The 16,677-nt window shown below is 34.9% G+C and overlaps 1 long non-coding RNA gene across 1 annotated transcript; it reads left to right on the forward strand.

Moving 5' to 3' along the window:
- The first annotated feature begins 277 nt into the window (after window positions 1-277).
- Window positions 278-15,322, forward strand: LOC127862202 (uncharacterized). Its single transcript, XR_008040498.1, has 4 exons — window positions 278-303; window positions 12,929-13,037; window positions 14,763-14,880; window positions 15,214-15,322. It is a non-coding gene; the product is annotated as an uncharacterized LOC127862202 (long non-coding RNA).
- Window positions 15,323-16,677: the final 1,355 nt, after the last annotated feature.

Below are 16,677 nucleotides of genomic sequence, written 5' to 3' on the forward strand. Positions count from 1 at the left end.
GCATTCAATTCCAGAGTTACACAGTAGTTAGACGTTATCATATACACGTACAACGTGTATGACACTTACTTTTGAATTAATCGAAAATAAAGAAAATCTGTTTATACTTGATTACATATAATCTGCACGATATGTTAATTCCACGCATGTTGCTAATGAAGCTTTTAATGTGATTATGTGCACGTTTAATTGACATATAGGATCTAGATTAATGGGGGGAAATTCAACTATACTTCAGGTATATCAACGTCTGCATTTTGGCTTCATTACCGAATGCACAGAATCCTCCGAGCCACTGCGAAGGTGAGTCTTTATTAACCAGTTTAATTTGCTTATAATGATAATAATTTTTTAATAATATTTATATTTTGTTGAAAATTTATCCTGTATCATACTGTATCTTAGAATGAACACATTGAATTAATTGTTCCTGAAAAAAATAAGACAATTGGACATACAAACAAAGTGATTGGATAGATGATTTTTGAAGCAACGTTTTCTGTTGTTGTATTCTCAATTTAATCATGGGCTGCTCCTTCTTTCAATTATCACTAGCTTGGTTTTATTTTAGCGAACATATTAATTACAAATATTTTTAGGCGAATAAGCATTACTTTATGGAGATTTGTTTGTCGTCTGCGGGTTGTTGAGATGCATACTCCCACATGTGGGATATATGGCCTTGAAAACAAATACAAATTTGGCCGCAAGAGTGATCAGTAAAGTTCACAGCTGTCATGAAGACTTAGTTGACTACTTGTTTAACTCCAACTACCACACTACGTTGTTCCTACAGCTAGTTAAACTTAAAACATACAGGTTCAAGTAAACAAATCAGGGCGATATGGAGACTTATTTCAACCATATGCAAATGGTCTGGAATACAAATATATACTAAAAATGCTCGCATTTAATGTTGGTGTCAGGGTTTGTCGTTCAGGTTTGACGATCTTTTTCACCCCTTCTATTTGCAATATATTTGCATTTCAAAATACATTTTTGAGTATCCATAAGTAAAATTGATACACGAATCAGTTTATGTAAAAAGTTGTGTTGGTGTTCCTACGCAAACGACAGCCCGCCACTTTTTAACGTTACTTTAATTCCGGAGTTCTATTTCGAATGCCAGTGTCCGCAAATGTCTACTGAATCTTAGTCGTATTTCTAAAGATTATTCTTTAAAACTTTTAAAGATTATTATATTTAAAATGTTTTGTTCACAATTTCAATGGTTCAAATTGACACACTCATTAAGGTTTTCCAATTGTTACAACACATAAATAATTCAATATAAATAATTTCATTTTATGTTAGTACACATGCTTACATTTCTACAAGGTTTCATGAATAGAGCCGTTCCACGACAAAACCTGTATAAATGACAAAAATAATCATTTTTTAGCGTTTTTCAGTATCATATTTTACGTTCATCCACGAATCCAATGTTGTATAAATTACATGTGTACGCCACTTTTTAGCGTTGCTATAACAACATTATACACACATACTGTGACGCAACAAAGATGTTGACGTCGCGTCATTTTCAATCGGAATGACGCATTCATGACGTTAACAGCATGTAAATAATTCGCAATATCAAACACTTATTCAAATATTACAATAACTTGTTGCAAAACCCTTCATAAACATGCGCATGGATTAAAATAACTGTTTAGATTGATGTTTGATACATAATGTAATCACATACAATCAGTCTGTTAGTGTTGGACAGGTAATGTCCGGAAAACATGGTCGCACAAATGGTTGGACAGTTCTTTAAAGGTATTTCACGCGATTATCTGATAGCCTTGCCGGTTTATTAAGCACGGTTCTGCTGAGGGGAGTTCCCTGTGTTTCATGATGAAGAATGCCGCGAAAACCTTGCCGGGCCTCGATGAGTCGAACCTGAAGTACTGGTACTTCCTGTAACACATTAGCCAGAAAAAAATCTTTAAAAATGTCGTTTAGCTATGTGTTACTTAAAAGTATGTGTTTTATTATTACGTATAGTAATTAATGACTGAGTATCTTATAATTACAAATGTATTTACAACTAATAAATAAACATAAACATGCTGAATTTCAAGTGAGTACTAACACACTGATAAGCACTATAATATTTTAGTGACTCATAACATACAAATATGTGTGGGGAACAAATGTGCATTTATGAATATTTGTGTATTTTTATACTTGTGAAAAATGTGTTGCTTATAAAAAGTTGGACTCACTATCTTATCCCGGGTATTTCTTTAAAAGATGTAGACAAGAAAGTCTTCCAGTCACTTCAGCGCCAGGTCGGATATCGGACATCCTCGTTTGAAGTAGACGACTTGTTGACAATATCCTGCTGAATGCTGTCACAGTCCGAGCGTCTGAAGCGCATGTTCAATAAAATAACTAAAACAAAACCATGTAGAACATGTTTTAAGGACTTACATGTAATGATACCATTTACCGTGTAATTTATTCTGATATCATCAATAATACTACTTATTATCATCTCGTATATTTATGTTGCAAATAAAACTTGTAAAGTTTATTTTTTTCTAATAGTAACATATTTAAGTAATCGTAATTAATATAATAAATGTTAATTTATAACAACGATAAGATTTATTACATTTACAGTTTTTTTAATATGGGCGAACCGACTATCCACCAAACACCGTGGATGACCCGGAACCTGCATCATATATTCGATTGAAGTGTGACGCCGTGTCAGGACTCGCCATGCGAAGTACCCAAGCACAAACTGATTTTTGTTTTGACTTGAAAGCAACAACAATAACTTTGATCAAGAGAGCAAGATCATATTCATCAGTCATCGTTTACTTCATGGTCATCATCTTCATCGTCATCAGCATCAACATCATCATTATTACCATCATCATCTTCTTTACCACCATCGTTGTCGTCGTCGTCATAATCAGCACACTTCCATCATCATTCATTTTAAAATCACTGAAATATGTTATGATCATTTATGATTCGCGTTATTATTATCACGATAAATATAACCAATAAAATTATTCCAATATTATAGTTATATTATTATTTAAACGCAATATGAAATTTTAATGATCACAATGAAAATTTAACTCACCCAGACAATTATCAGCGTGTATTGTGCACGAGAGGTCTTCGCATCCATGGGTGTTGAGCACGTAGTCTATCATCGAGATGACATCGTTTGGTCCCTGGGCATTAGTTCCATCTGCACCGATGCTCTCATTTTCGTCGATAAGAAAATTCAATTGACGTGATTGTTCATCAATTCTCATTGCAAAAATATGGACTTTTCTTAACGATGCGAAATATAATGACCCCCATCTGTCGTGCATGGTGCGGTATACCTACGCTCTGTACGAAATCAAATGTGAAGTGGTTTGATCGTTCAGCTTGACATAGATGTGACGTTAATTTTGCTTTTTGAAATGAGACTGTTGTAAAGGTCTCTTTCTTTTTGTGCCAAAACAATATGACTATGCATTTCTTCACTGGAAGCTAGTTTTGCCTCTTCTTATACTGAATCCATAATTTTCTTTCGCAGCTTCTCACATGTCGCGCACACATCGTCTCTAGTGAATGCAACCTTTATATGTGGGATGCAGGCAATCCATATTGACTGAAAGGAGCTTTATTCAACGAAACGCACATCAGCCTCTTGACAGCTTGCTTTGCACAGCTTATGAATGTTCATTTTCGTTGTACCGCTGTGTAGGTATATCGGTGCCGTATCGTCTCTCCCACGCGGAGCTGCAGGTTGTGGGATTCCGAATTCTTCCGCAATGTTGCAAATAAATTGGACCACACGCTCGACATCTGTGAAGACCAGAGCATGTTTTGGTTTCCTTCCAGTATTTCTATGCCGGCGTGGTCCCGGACCGGTTTTGTTCAATGACTGCCTTATTGATTTTAATGCACAGCGTCCTATGTCAAATAACAATCTGAACGTGTATGCACACATTTCCTGACCGCGGAATGTGTATTTGCTACGAATTCGCATTCTCTGTTTCCCACGCTTTGTAGAGTTATTTGTGGGACCTTCGGACAAACAGCCTTTAATGTACATTTCCTATTCTTCCCTCGTCATTTCCCGTGCATCAAGATTGTGCGTTCTAATTTGGGAGGCATCAAATTTCTCGTGGCATTTCTTAACACACCCACAGCCAGATTCGTGGAAACGTCGGATGCTATCATCCTGTGAAAACGCATCACCGTCATCGCTTCCATCATCGTCAGTGCCTGCTTGATTCCGCAGGCTGCCCAGAAACGAAGGACCCAATGCAGTTTTCCATTACGGCGTTACATGCACCTTCAACCTGGCCATTGTCGTCATCGGATGACAGTTCTTGAGAATGTGCATGCGTACACAATGGTGTTCTGTCAAAATGCTCAGAAAATAGACTTTCGAGCTCCAGAAAACAATTACGACATATCGATTATATACTGTGCATGAAACATAAAAATAAAAAAATCGTTTCAATTAACATTTCATTAAAATACTTGTTTCAATTAATATTATGACCTAAAATAATTATCTAAAAATACTACTAACAGACTGGATTCGAACTCTGTTCTTCAGCGTGGTGCGAATCTGGCTTACCACCTGAGCTATTGATGCTGACATTTTTGCGCCTTACACAATAAGATAAAGAAATGAAGTAGAATCATTTTACTACAAATAACATATTTCAAACCTCTGTCGTTAGTTTTTACAAAAAAAATAATGTTATTTATGATTAATTTTTAATAAAAAATTTAAAACCGCAAACATATAAAAAAAGGCAATATCAATATGTTACAACAGTCAACTTTGCAATGGTTTCATGCAGTTAAACGTGAGACGAAGATTAATTCGCTTACTTCAATATAAATAAGTTCAATAACAATTGAATGGTGGTTAAATTATTGCATATTAAACATGTCAATGCTGTTTATTATTTTGAGACCTTGTTTTGTAAAGAATTGATCACATAAATTTCGATCGGATTTAAACCCATGTTTTGCATACAAATGGGCGCCATGATCGTCCCTTTGTCACACCGAGTTTTGCATCAATATCGGTGTTTATATAAATAGATCTATAAAAATCAATAAAATTATTTACAACGAGTGCAAGTTCGACCAACCGAACGAGCTGACGTGGGAGTGGCCAGACACCATACAGGGATACAGCCTGGAGAACATCTTCAACGCCGACGAGACCGGCCTCTACTACAAGGCGTTACCTGACAAGACCCTGGCTGTGCGCGTAGACGGTGCAAAGGGAGTCAAATTGCACAAGGATAGGATAACCATCCTCTTCGCATGCAGCGCCACGGGAGAGAAGCTGACACCGCTGGTCATTGGCAAGGCAGCAAATCCCCGCTGCTTGAAGAACGTGCGACGAGAGCGTCTCGGTGTAACTTACGTCAGTAATAAGCGTGCGTGGATGACGTCAGCTGTGTTCTCTGATTGGCTCCGGGACGTGAATTCAGAGATTCGGAGGAAAGGACGCAAGATCCTGTTATTCCTGGAAAGCGCTGCGTTCCACACCGCCGACATGAGCCTGAACCACGTCCAGTTGAGTTTTCTTCCGGCCAACACTACGTCCCAGCTGCAGCCGCTGGACCAGGGAGTTATTCGATCGTTCAGGGCTGTCTACAGGAGGTCCATGCTGCGAGCGCTGCTGGCCACAATGAAGGAGACTGACGACGCTGCCAGTGTTTGTCGCTCAGTGACGAACCTGGACGCCATCAAGTGGACAGTTAAGGCGTGGCATGCAATACAAGCTTCAACGATCCAGAAGTGTTTCATTGCCTGCGGATTCACAGCGGAGACCACGGAGACCAGCGACGACGAGTACCCCGACGACGCTATCCCTCTCGCGGACCTCGTCCTGCATTTCCGGTTCCAGTTGGATGAGCTCACATCACTTGACACAGACGTCGAGACTCATAACTCCGAGTGAGAAGCAGACATCGTCAACTGCTATAGAGAGGACGCCGCCGACGCCGCCGATCCCGCCGACGCCGCCGATGATGTGGACCAGACTCTAGAGGAAACGCCGGAAATGCCACCAGTGACTCTCAAAGAGATCCGCGACTTTGCTCTCTGTCTGCAGCGGTACGGACATGAGGCAGATGGCGACTTCCTGGCAACTGTAGACACCCTTATCAACAGTTCAGAGATTAAGATCGTGAAGCAGAAATGTGCACTGAAGCAGAGAGTGATCTCGGACTTTTTCAAGAAAGGTTTTGACAAGACTTGCTGAGATTATGAATGTCTTGAAAATATGACGCTGTGTGTGTGTGTGTGTGTGTGTGTGTGTGTGTGTGTGTGTGTGTGTGTGTGTGTGTGTGTGTGTGTGTGTGTGTGTGTGTGTGTGTGTGTGTGTGTGTGTGTGTGTGTGTGTGTGTGTGTGTGTGTGTGTGTGTGTGTGTGTGTGTGTGTGTGTGTGTGTGTGTGTGTGTGTGTGTGTGTGTGTGTGTGTGTGTGTGTGTGTGTGTGTGTGTGTGTGTGTGTGTGTGTGTGTGTGTGTGTGTGGTGTGTGTGTGTGTGTGTGTGTGTGTGTGTGTGTGTGTGTGTGTGTGTGTGTGTGTGTGTGTGTGTGTGTGTGTGTGTGTGTGTGTGTGTGTGTGTGTGTGTGTGTGTGTGTGTGTGTGTGTGTGTGTGTGTGTGTGCGTGCTTTCGATCGTGCGTGCGTGCGTGCGTGCGTGTGTGTGTGTGTGTGTGTGTGTGTGTGTGTGTGTGTGTGTGTGTGTGTGTGTGTGTGTGTCCACAACGATCGTATTTGTGTCGTAATTCGTCAAATTTGTCTATGACGTTTGGCGCTTCCTTTTTGTAACATTTAAAACTTAATTAATTCAGAGCTATTTATAGCGAACTCGAACACGACTCAATCGCCTATATGACAAATGTCACGTACGCATGTACATGTACGTACATGTATAAAGCACCACGCTCACTTTGGGATTAATCAAAACAAGTCGGTATGGAATGTTTTTTGCTTTAATCGAATAAAAACACATTTTTGAAGAATACTTTAAACATAAACTTACATGAGTACAGTTATCACATGGTACATGTAAATGTATATGGTTTGTTGTATTCTTATATAATTTTGAACACAATGCATACAATGAATATTTCGGCAATATGCCTACTCTTGATAAACCGGAACTCTCTGAAAACCGGACGATCAGACCGGTCCCCAGACTGTCCGGTTTACAGAGAGTCTACTGTAATTTAAAATCCGCGTAAATGCACTGCGTAAACTTGCATGTGACGATGTCATAATAAGTGGGATTTTCCTAACGTCATGACTGATGTCACTAATGCAGGTTTGGTCGTGGAACGGCTCACATATATTTCAATATAAATTTTAAAAAAAGTTAAGAAGAACATGTGTCGAAAAATGCGAAATAAGCCAGATATTTAATTCTGAAATCGAAATTGTCTGTACAGTCTAATTCGCCAGCATGTATATCATGCATGTACGATGTGAATCTAAATTTAGTTTTACGGATCATTTAAATTTCCTGCAACGATATCTATTCATACGACACACGAACACTAAATCCGATCCTAATAAAAAGACGAATGCTTCGGTTATTGTAGGAAAATATGTACGAAATATCTTCGTCACAATCGGCTCGGAGCGCTAATTTGTCTTTGCTGCATTTAATGGAATTCGTCTTCAGTGTATATTTTTTCTTGCCTATTTTGTGTTATTATAACATATTTTCATCAATATATTACAATTTAAAACATATAAAAATCATATAATCTGCCTTTAAGACTGCGTGTATGTGCATACCTGAAGGTAATGGATGATCAAATCAGAGTGGTTTAACTATGTTTAAACCGCTAAACGGGAAATAGCTGGTTTGGAAAAGACGCTTTCGTGTGAAAGTGTTTCTAAACTGTGTACCATTGACTGAAATCAACATCTCAACGTCCAATAAAATCACATAAATAATTTTTTTTGATTCTCCAAATTTGCAATGTGCATGATGTTTGGTAATCTTATGTTTGATGTTTAATGTTTTAATAACACCGGATATAATTTGGTTTTCTCCAAAGTTATGGTTATTTTAAAACAACAACTCATTAAGCGCTGAATGTAATGATCAAATGATAAACAAATCCTGTTAGGGCACATATATATATATATATATATATATATATATATATATATATATATATATATATATATATATATATATATATATATATATATATATATATATATATATATATATAGGTGCCCTAACAGGATTTATATATATATATATGTGTGTGTGTGTGGCCGCACAAGCGATTTTGACCCATTTGGCGCTGACGTCAATTCAGAGAAAAATCAGGAAGAAGTTGACGTACTGTTTTGCGCGATATTTTCTCGGAATCATTTTTTTTTAATATTCTATCAAATAGGCATGGAATGACATGTAAGATCGCATTATTTGCAGTCGTTACTCAGCATAATTTACAGTTTATTGTAACCTAGGAAAAATTTACCGAGTATTTCACCCACCGTTTGACCTTGTCAACAATCACACACTTCTTGTTGGATTACACGGTATGTTTATTTCTTTCTTCTTCTAGGCAAAATATCGTTTTAATTGTGATTAAATGTCGTCAAAATGATGACAATATACATTTGCTGCTATTGTAAATAACTTTAGAATAATGACAACAAGAAAGTGCAGAAAAAGCAGGCTATCGCCAAGTGTCGCTTCAAACATTTAGAACAAGATGGAAAGAATTTTGTCCGTGCAACCAAACCAGCAACAGATTTATGTTTAGTCTGTCAACAAATTTTGACAAAGCTTAACTCTAGTGGCAAAATGTTAGAAGAAGGCAAGGAAGATGCAGCTAAACAATACTCTGATCATTTGGAACTTGCTAGGAAACAGAGGCTTCTGTATTAAACAAGTTAAATATACTTTAAACCCACTTGTGCATCTCAGGATATTGTTAAAGGTGTGAAATTGAAAAATAAATTGGACTATACATTTGTGTATTTTGTTACAATGAAAGGTATTATAATTGCTTAATTAACCATAATTATTTGTTTACATTATGTAAGGACATGTGGCATAGTTCATGATTTGTTTTTAATCTTGTACATGTTTCATAAAGTTATTAACTATAACAATCAAATTTTTTTTGTTAAATAAGACCTGAGTCGTCCATAATATAAGCACTCGAGATTTTATGTGTAGTGAAAATAATTTACATTTAAGAATATTAATAATGCATGTGATTATGAAAAGCAATGACATTTGTCAAATATTGAATTACTTATATAGTACAAAAATATAAAATCAGTTACATACCAATAACTGACTGTGATATCAGAATTACGGTAATTTAATCCTAAAAACTATACACAGCATTTTGTTACAGGAGCCGATCCATGTTCCTTTGATGGAACTCTGCATTACTCGTGGGAAATTGCACAGCCTGTGCATTATCCACAACATGCAAGACAGGCTGGCCCTATCTACTTTGCTTCGCCAAGGGAACAGGTAGCATTTTATTAAAAGCAAAGTCCGTACATGATAACACTTTAAAGGGATCTTTTCACGCTTTGGTAAATTGACAAAATTAAAAAAAGTTGTTTCAGATTCGTAAGTTTTCGTTTTAGTTATGATATTTGTGAGGAAACAGTAATACTGAACATTAACCATGCTCTAATATAGCCATTATATGCATCTTTTGACGATTTTAAAACCTAAAAATTATAAAGCGTTGCAACGCGAAACGATTGAATAATTTGGAGAGTTCTGTTTTTGTCGTTAAATTTTGTGAAACTACGAAGATTGCTTATATAAGGTATAAAATACGTCAAGAATGTGTACTCGGCGGAATAGCTCAGTAGGCTAAAGCGTTTTTACTTCATGACTCTGGCAGGACTCCAGGGGTCACTGGTTCGAACCCTGCTCCGGGCAATGTTCTTTTCCTTTTTTTAATTTTTTTCTTGATTTTTTACTGGAGCTTTTATGATCCAATGTTTACATTTATCAATATAAAGCATTTAATGAATAAGTTAAAAAAATGCCAAAATCTGTGAAAAGGCCCCTTTAAAATTGTTTGAATATAAACATAAGATAGTCATACAGGTTTATTTTAGGTAGAGAATGTACATATTTTGGATGATTTGACATAATTTGTATGAAATTTACCTTAGTCTTTATAGCAATTGTTCTCTTGGAACAGGAAATCAAACGTTCTACCTGTTTGATGAGGCAGAGCTGCCTTGGAAGGGTGCGGACTGTGTCATAAGCTTAGTGCACCATTATTTCCAGCACTATGGTTATGGAGAGAAGAATGCGCAGGTAAAGCAGTTTTTAAAGGCTCATTTCAAAGTCATTTTTTGCTTCATATAAACAGCTTACATGTAACGTTCTTTGTCAAAAATGTGTATCTGTGGATTTTTGAATATTAAACAAATGTATTTGATATATGTTGAACATATACTGGTACATTGATACATTATTTACAGAAATTGTAGACTTGTTTATTTGTATGTCTGTCAAATTAAGAACCATGCTGTCCTGTGGTATTGCATGTGGCGAGTGATTCAAAGTTATTTAATGTAAAAAAAATAGTTCTTTGTTGAACAGTTATTAATACAATTTCATGAAAGAATAGTTAAGAACTAATTCATATTTAATGTTATGGTAAAATCATTAATATTTTGACATTTATAATCAATTTTAAATGATAAGTATTGATTTGAATATATGCAACTCTTCTATTGAGTTTAGTGTTAAAGTGAAAACGTTGTCATAGTATGCCAGTTAAAGTAAAGATTGCTTAAAATTGACATTTGTTACTCAAATATTGTTAAAATTGCATGTAATATTTTTATAAAAGTAAATGGCTGTTAATTTAGTTTTACAATTAAATACTACAGGGGGAAACACACAGTTATTGTTTTACTCTTACACTTGATACATTTAGCATTTTGTTGTTTAGGCCTTTATGAATCCATCAGCATCAATACCATGCTAGCAGGCCACACAATGCTCCTGACTGGCATTTTGGTGTTTGGATATTGAAGTGGAGGGCGAGTGATGCAGAGACAATGCAAGACATTGCTACAACCCTAGGATCATCATAACGGTCAAGTCACAACATTCCCCATCTCGTGTCTAACATGGAGATTCCGGTCAAATTCTTTGAGTGGCAGTCACACCTTGAAGCCTTGTTCAGGAACATAAAAAACATAACTAAATACTACCATTTCTTTGTTTCCAAAAATGATCACAGTGGTTTGCATTGTAAGGAGTATGCTGACTCTACCGAGAAGTGTTTTGAAGTGTGCAATAAATAAGAATGCCATGCCTCCACCCAAGACCATTCCAGTGCTCCCTTTAGAAAGACTTGTATAATCACATTACGAAATTTGTCAGGTCTGAGTCACCAAAATAGAAAACATGTCCCAAACATCTTATTCCAAAGTAATGGTTTATTTGGAATGTACAATTTTTTTTTAAATTCCTGACAATTTAGGCATTAATAAATGTTGTATATAGGGATTTGTGTGCAGTAAAGTATTATTACATGTATATCTGTATGTATTGTTGATGTGCCTGCAATGACTGGTAAATTCTGTCAATGTTTCATAATGATGTCATTATTATGTTAATTTACATGCATTTCAAGTATAGTCCATGTTGTGTGATTTTTTTTAATGATAAAATATTTAAAAAACCTGGTTCATGTTTGGAAATAATCAAATAGTGATACATCGCATTATTTCTAATTTGTTAGATTCTTTAATAAGCAGTACATTGTTAGAACCTCTTCTTTATATGAATAAGTTATTCATTTGGTTCCTACTTATATAATTATGTAATTTGATTACATATGGAGATAATAGTATTAATGCTATTTTAATTGAAATAAAGTCATACACATTGACTTTGCAGTGATGTGTTTGCCATTTGTCATGTGTCGATGTAAATACAGGGTACAATTTCAACGTTACTAATGTTGAACCAGGCTTTATTTTAAGGCAGTTTTTATATTGTTCAATGTTAAAGACAAATGGTTACCATGACGACCAGTTTTTTTGCTTCAAATTATTAAAAGCTTTAAGTGGACAGGGTATATGGATTTGCTGTATTGACATGTATGCAAAATGATTTTATATAACAGTATTTCTCATTAAGTACTTACAGTTTACATTAATTTATTTTGGAATTTCAATAATTAAAAAAACCCTCAGTTTATTTGTTTAATTTTATGCATTTTCACATATATTAATAATTGTGTACACATTTCCTATAATTATTCATCAAGATTGATGTAACAAATTTTAAGTAATACATGTATGTTTAAAACATAGAAAAAATGTTAATTTGGGGAAAAAATACCAACATTCAAATAATTGTAACCATGGAAACCATTTTAAATTTAAAAAAGATGCTTTTAACAATGTGTTTATATATAAAGATGTATTTATATGAAAACTTCTTTAAATTATTTAACTTGTGTATACTTTTACATGATTAATGCTTAAAATGAGTAGTATGTGAGCAATAAAAACAAACTCATTTTAGACTTTTGCACTTTATCAATTTCATACACTGTGTTCACGAAAAAGGCTGTATGATGAAAAATACTATGAATTTTTGCACAAAATTTCATATTTTGATTCCCCAAACTCTACTCTACCAGAAAATGATAATATCTCAAAATGTCATTTTTTTAACAAATGGGTCAAAATTGCATATATATATATAACATTATATATATATATGCCTGTGTCGTAAAAGTTATTACTACGTAAGTTACATTTTACAGAAAAAGTAAATATTCGTTTGATAAATTTATGTCAAGAAACCATTGTTTATAAATATGTATTGTATTTAGAAACGAAAATGATAATTCATTTACATTGCTGATGTTACGTTTTCTTTTTTCACAGAATTCGGGATTTAATATCATCATAACCAGAACTATGTCGTCTGTACGGATTTTGGTTGTCCTCATGGTTGTGTGCATCCTCGCAGGGAGTTTATTGCAGAAGGCACAAGGTATGCCATTTCAATGCTATGTGTCTTAATTTTTAGTTTCCTTTTTTATATCGATGTTATTATTGCAATTGTTATTATGGACAAATTAAAATTTGTGATATATTGCAGTCGAAATATTGTATGGAAAGAGGCAATTTAACGATATAACTATAGACCGAAACATGCGATTTAACGAAGGTTTTTTTCTCTCTCGGTCCCTTCATTAATTTACCAATTAAAATATAGTAAGAATATATGTGCAACTGTGACTCTTCACACCCTATCGAAAAGATATTCATACCTGATGCAAGCAGAAATAAAAATATGTAGGTTTTATTTATTCACAGTTATAAATGCAACAAAACATGCAAATCATGTTTCGCATAAGCTGAGTAGTATTAGTCTATACATATTATTGTCTAATTATCAAGAACAAATACTTAGACAATAACATACGGAAGGGCTTGGCAAAACGTCTTAAATTGACCAACTACCTTTGGCCCAAGGGCCGTAATAAGGCTGTTGTCGATTATAGAAGTCCGGTCCATGTCTGACGTATCTTATCGTTTATTATACATATTATCCTATTTTTGTCAGCTAAAATTAACTTCCAAACCAGCTTTCGCAACTTGTATTTTCATTCCAATAATAAGCAATTTATGACGGATCTCTAGTTAGGTGATTTCTTTGACAAAACACAACCAATTTGAGATGGACTCAAAACGATGTGGTTGAAGTGGTTGATCTAATTGAAAATTATTAAACTAATAAATCAGAATCGACAAAATTTAAAACATCTTTGTGATTTTAAATTAGCCGTACATACTTGGAAACGTCATTATGAATACAATTTTGTTTTCAAAGTATGGCGGTTTAAATTAAGATTAATGGATAGGAGAAACGGAATGGAAGTGCATATTGTTAGAATTACATTGTACGAAACATACAAATTAAGTTGTCATTGACGTAAGCGTGTCGTAAATTAAATTGTTTTTGATGACTCCCTTTTCAAGCTATGTCTCCGCCTCAATTAATCCATGTATGCATCGTTTCTTGTCTACAGTTTCAGTTTTATTTAGTATTTTCATTTGTACAAATGTATTTTCGTATTTTCAGATTGCTTAATTGATTGATACATGGCTTAATTTTATTAACCACGCCATTTTATTACAATCGGATTCTTATCAAATATAGAAAATTCGACAATGACTAAATATATCATATCGGCCGAGCTGGAACGGGGTAATGACCCGCATGCGACGTCATTTTTTTTACATTTTATAGTTACCAGTTGTATTATCCTAACTTTGTAGAGTCAGGAAGAACATTGCTAGCATTGAAACTGTCAAAATTTTAATTATCGTATTTTCTGCTTTATACATTGGGTCGTTATAACGATCTCTCTTAACAGTTATAATACTATAAGAAAAACTTATATGGCAGTATACCAGTACGTACTTGCATGTAAATAACAGTTATGGGGAAGAACCATTTATTATTAATATTATCTATTACACTACATTTTCATGATCATATGAACTAAAATTTAATGTGTTTAATTGTCCGTCTGGTTGTCTGGCTATTCTTTGCTTTCAATTCATTGCACTGTTACCGTCGGGTCATATAAGAAAACGCGTTTGGAGAAGGCAGACATATCCAATAGGCGGAAATGTTAATGAACTGAGTTTTATACTTTGACAAATTATAGTTACGCGTCACAGTCTATATTAATTAAGTTGATTTTAGCCTGTCGTTTCTCGGACACGTACTGTGGCTTCGGAGAATGTGTTGTAGCAAGCTGTGGACCCTTTTGTTGGCTTTGCTGCCAATTACGTCATCCTGCGTGTGATCTGGTCTGAATTCGGTGAGAATTCTTATATTCGCTTTTATTTTAAACTAACGAATCATCAGTTTGTGTACTTGTTGATGAAATCTACATTTCTCTTTTTCTAGCTCGTTTTGCAATGCAATATAAACTCTTTGGACAAACGTATTTTATAAGCAAGCAGATTCCTGATATTCTTCGGATAAATTACTGTTTGTTATTCAATTCACTTTGGGTGGATTCGAATTAATTTTCGTGTTAGCGCATATGCAAATATAATTGTATTTTTGGATGTTATATTAAAAATATTATTAAACTAATCGTGAATACATGTGCATTTTGTTATCTAGTTTCTAATTTATTTACTTTCAGGTAATCAAGTTTAGGAACATGCAGTCAAAATAAAACAGACTTGAAACTTGTATGCGATAATGTGTGTATTCAATTTTATTTGAATAACAATATAATTTCAAACATTAAAGTCCATATTATTTGATACAGTCAAATTTATTAAGTATAGTCTTTCGATCGTCAGGATTATTCGTACAATCGCATTTTCGCATAATCGCTTCTTTGTGTACGTGTACGTGTACATGTCTGTCTTTATATTTTTAGTCTCGCTATAAATTTGACCTTAAGTCGAAAACCAAAACTGTGTACATCTAAAGCAATATGACTTAAATAACTGGATATAAATACATAAAATTATTAATTTAAAGATACTATAAAGCTTTTATTTGTAGTTAACAGCGTCCATATTATCGTATAGTATGTTAGTTTTGTCGTGTGATGCTTGGCGAGTATAATGCACTGCCTTTAAGATTTTGTGTCTCTCGATGTCAAATTCTCCACGTTCACACTTGATTACTTGAAAGTATGATTGATGTTTCTTAGGTGTATAACATTATGGAAATCGTTTGTAAAAAATGTTATATTCCGCATAAACTTGATTCGGATAAGCGCATCTTTTTTTCAATTGAATAAAGAATGCTAAATGATGGGACCGTTGCAGTTGTTCGTTACTTTACGAACACCATCACTTCGTATTTAATTGCGATTCGTACACTCTAGATCCCACTATATAAGGTTACGAAATGAACGCGGAATGCTATGATCGAGTCATACGCCCAATGCGATGTCTAGTACATTTCTTATTTTTATGCCTTCATCATAACCACATCAACGAAAAAGTACTCCATCTGAAATTGTGTGTTTGTAGTCAGCCTTGAAATACAACAAATTCGCGCATTATAGGGACACCATATTGTTTATTTTCATGACGTCATTTTATGTGTTGCTTTCATTTACTTAATTGTGTTTGCCTTCGAAATAAAGACAGGAACATGCCACAATGATTGGATGCTCAGCACGAACACCACAAGGCAAGTGGTTAAGGTGTTCGAAGCCTCGCGACACAAGAAATAGTAGAGATAACTAAGAGCCTCCTTGCATTGTCTTGACCGAACAGTAGGCGCTAACACGTTGATAGGACAGAAGCCGAAGGATGTGATTCGTTAACTTTTTTAGAACTGACTAGGAGATCAATCATTATAATACGAGGAGGCACTCAGTGATCTCTTCTATTTCTTGTATTATTATTCTGAATATAAGCATGCGCACTTTGTAATACACCAAAGACAAATATTTAGCTTTTTTACGTCAAAAATAGAATTCTTCCGAAAGATTAGCGAATCGACCAGAAGACATTGTGACAACAATGAAAATATTTAATTGTGAACTTTGCTAAAAAAGATACAATGCACTTAATCTGAGCGAACACTAACACAAATTTATGACCGGAGTCGCGGTCACTATACTACTAGTACTAAAAAATAT

The sequence above is a fragment of the Dreissena polymorpha genome, chromosome 16 (assembly GCF_020536995.1).
Source record: "Dreissena polymorpha isolate Duluth1 chromosome 16, UMN_Dpol_1.0, whole genome shotgun sequence".
Classification (NCBI taxonomy): Eukaryota; Metazoa; Mollusca; class Bivalvia; order Myida; family Dreissenidae; genus Dreissena; species Dreissena polymorpha.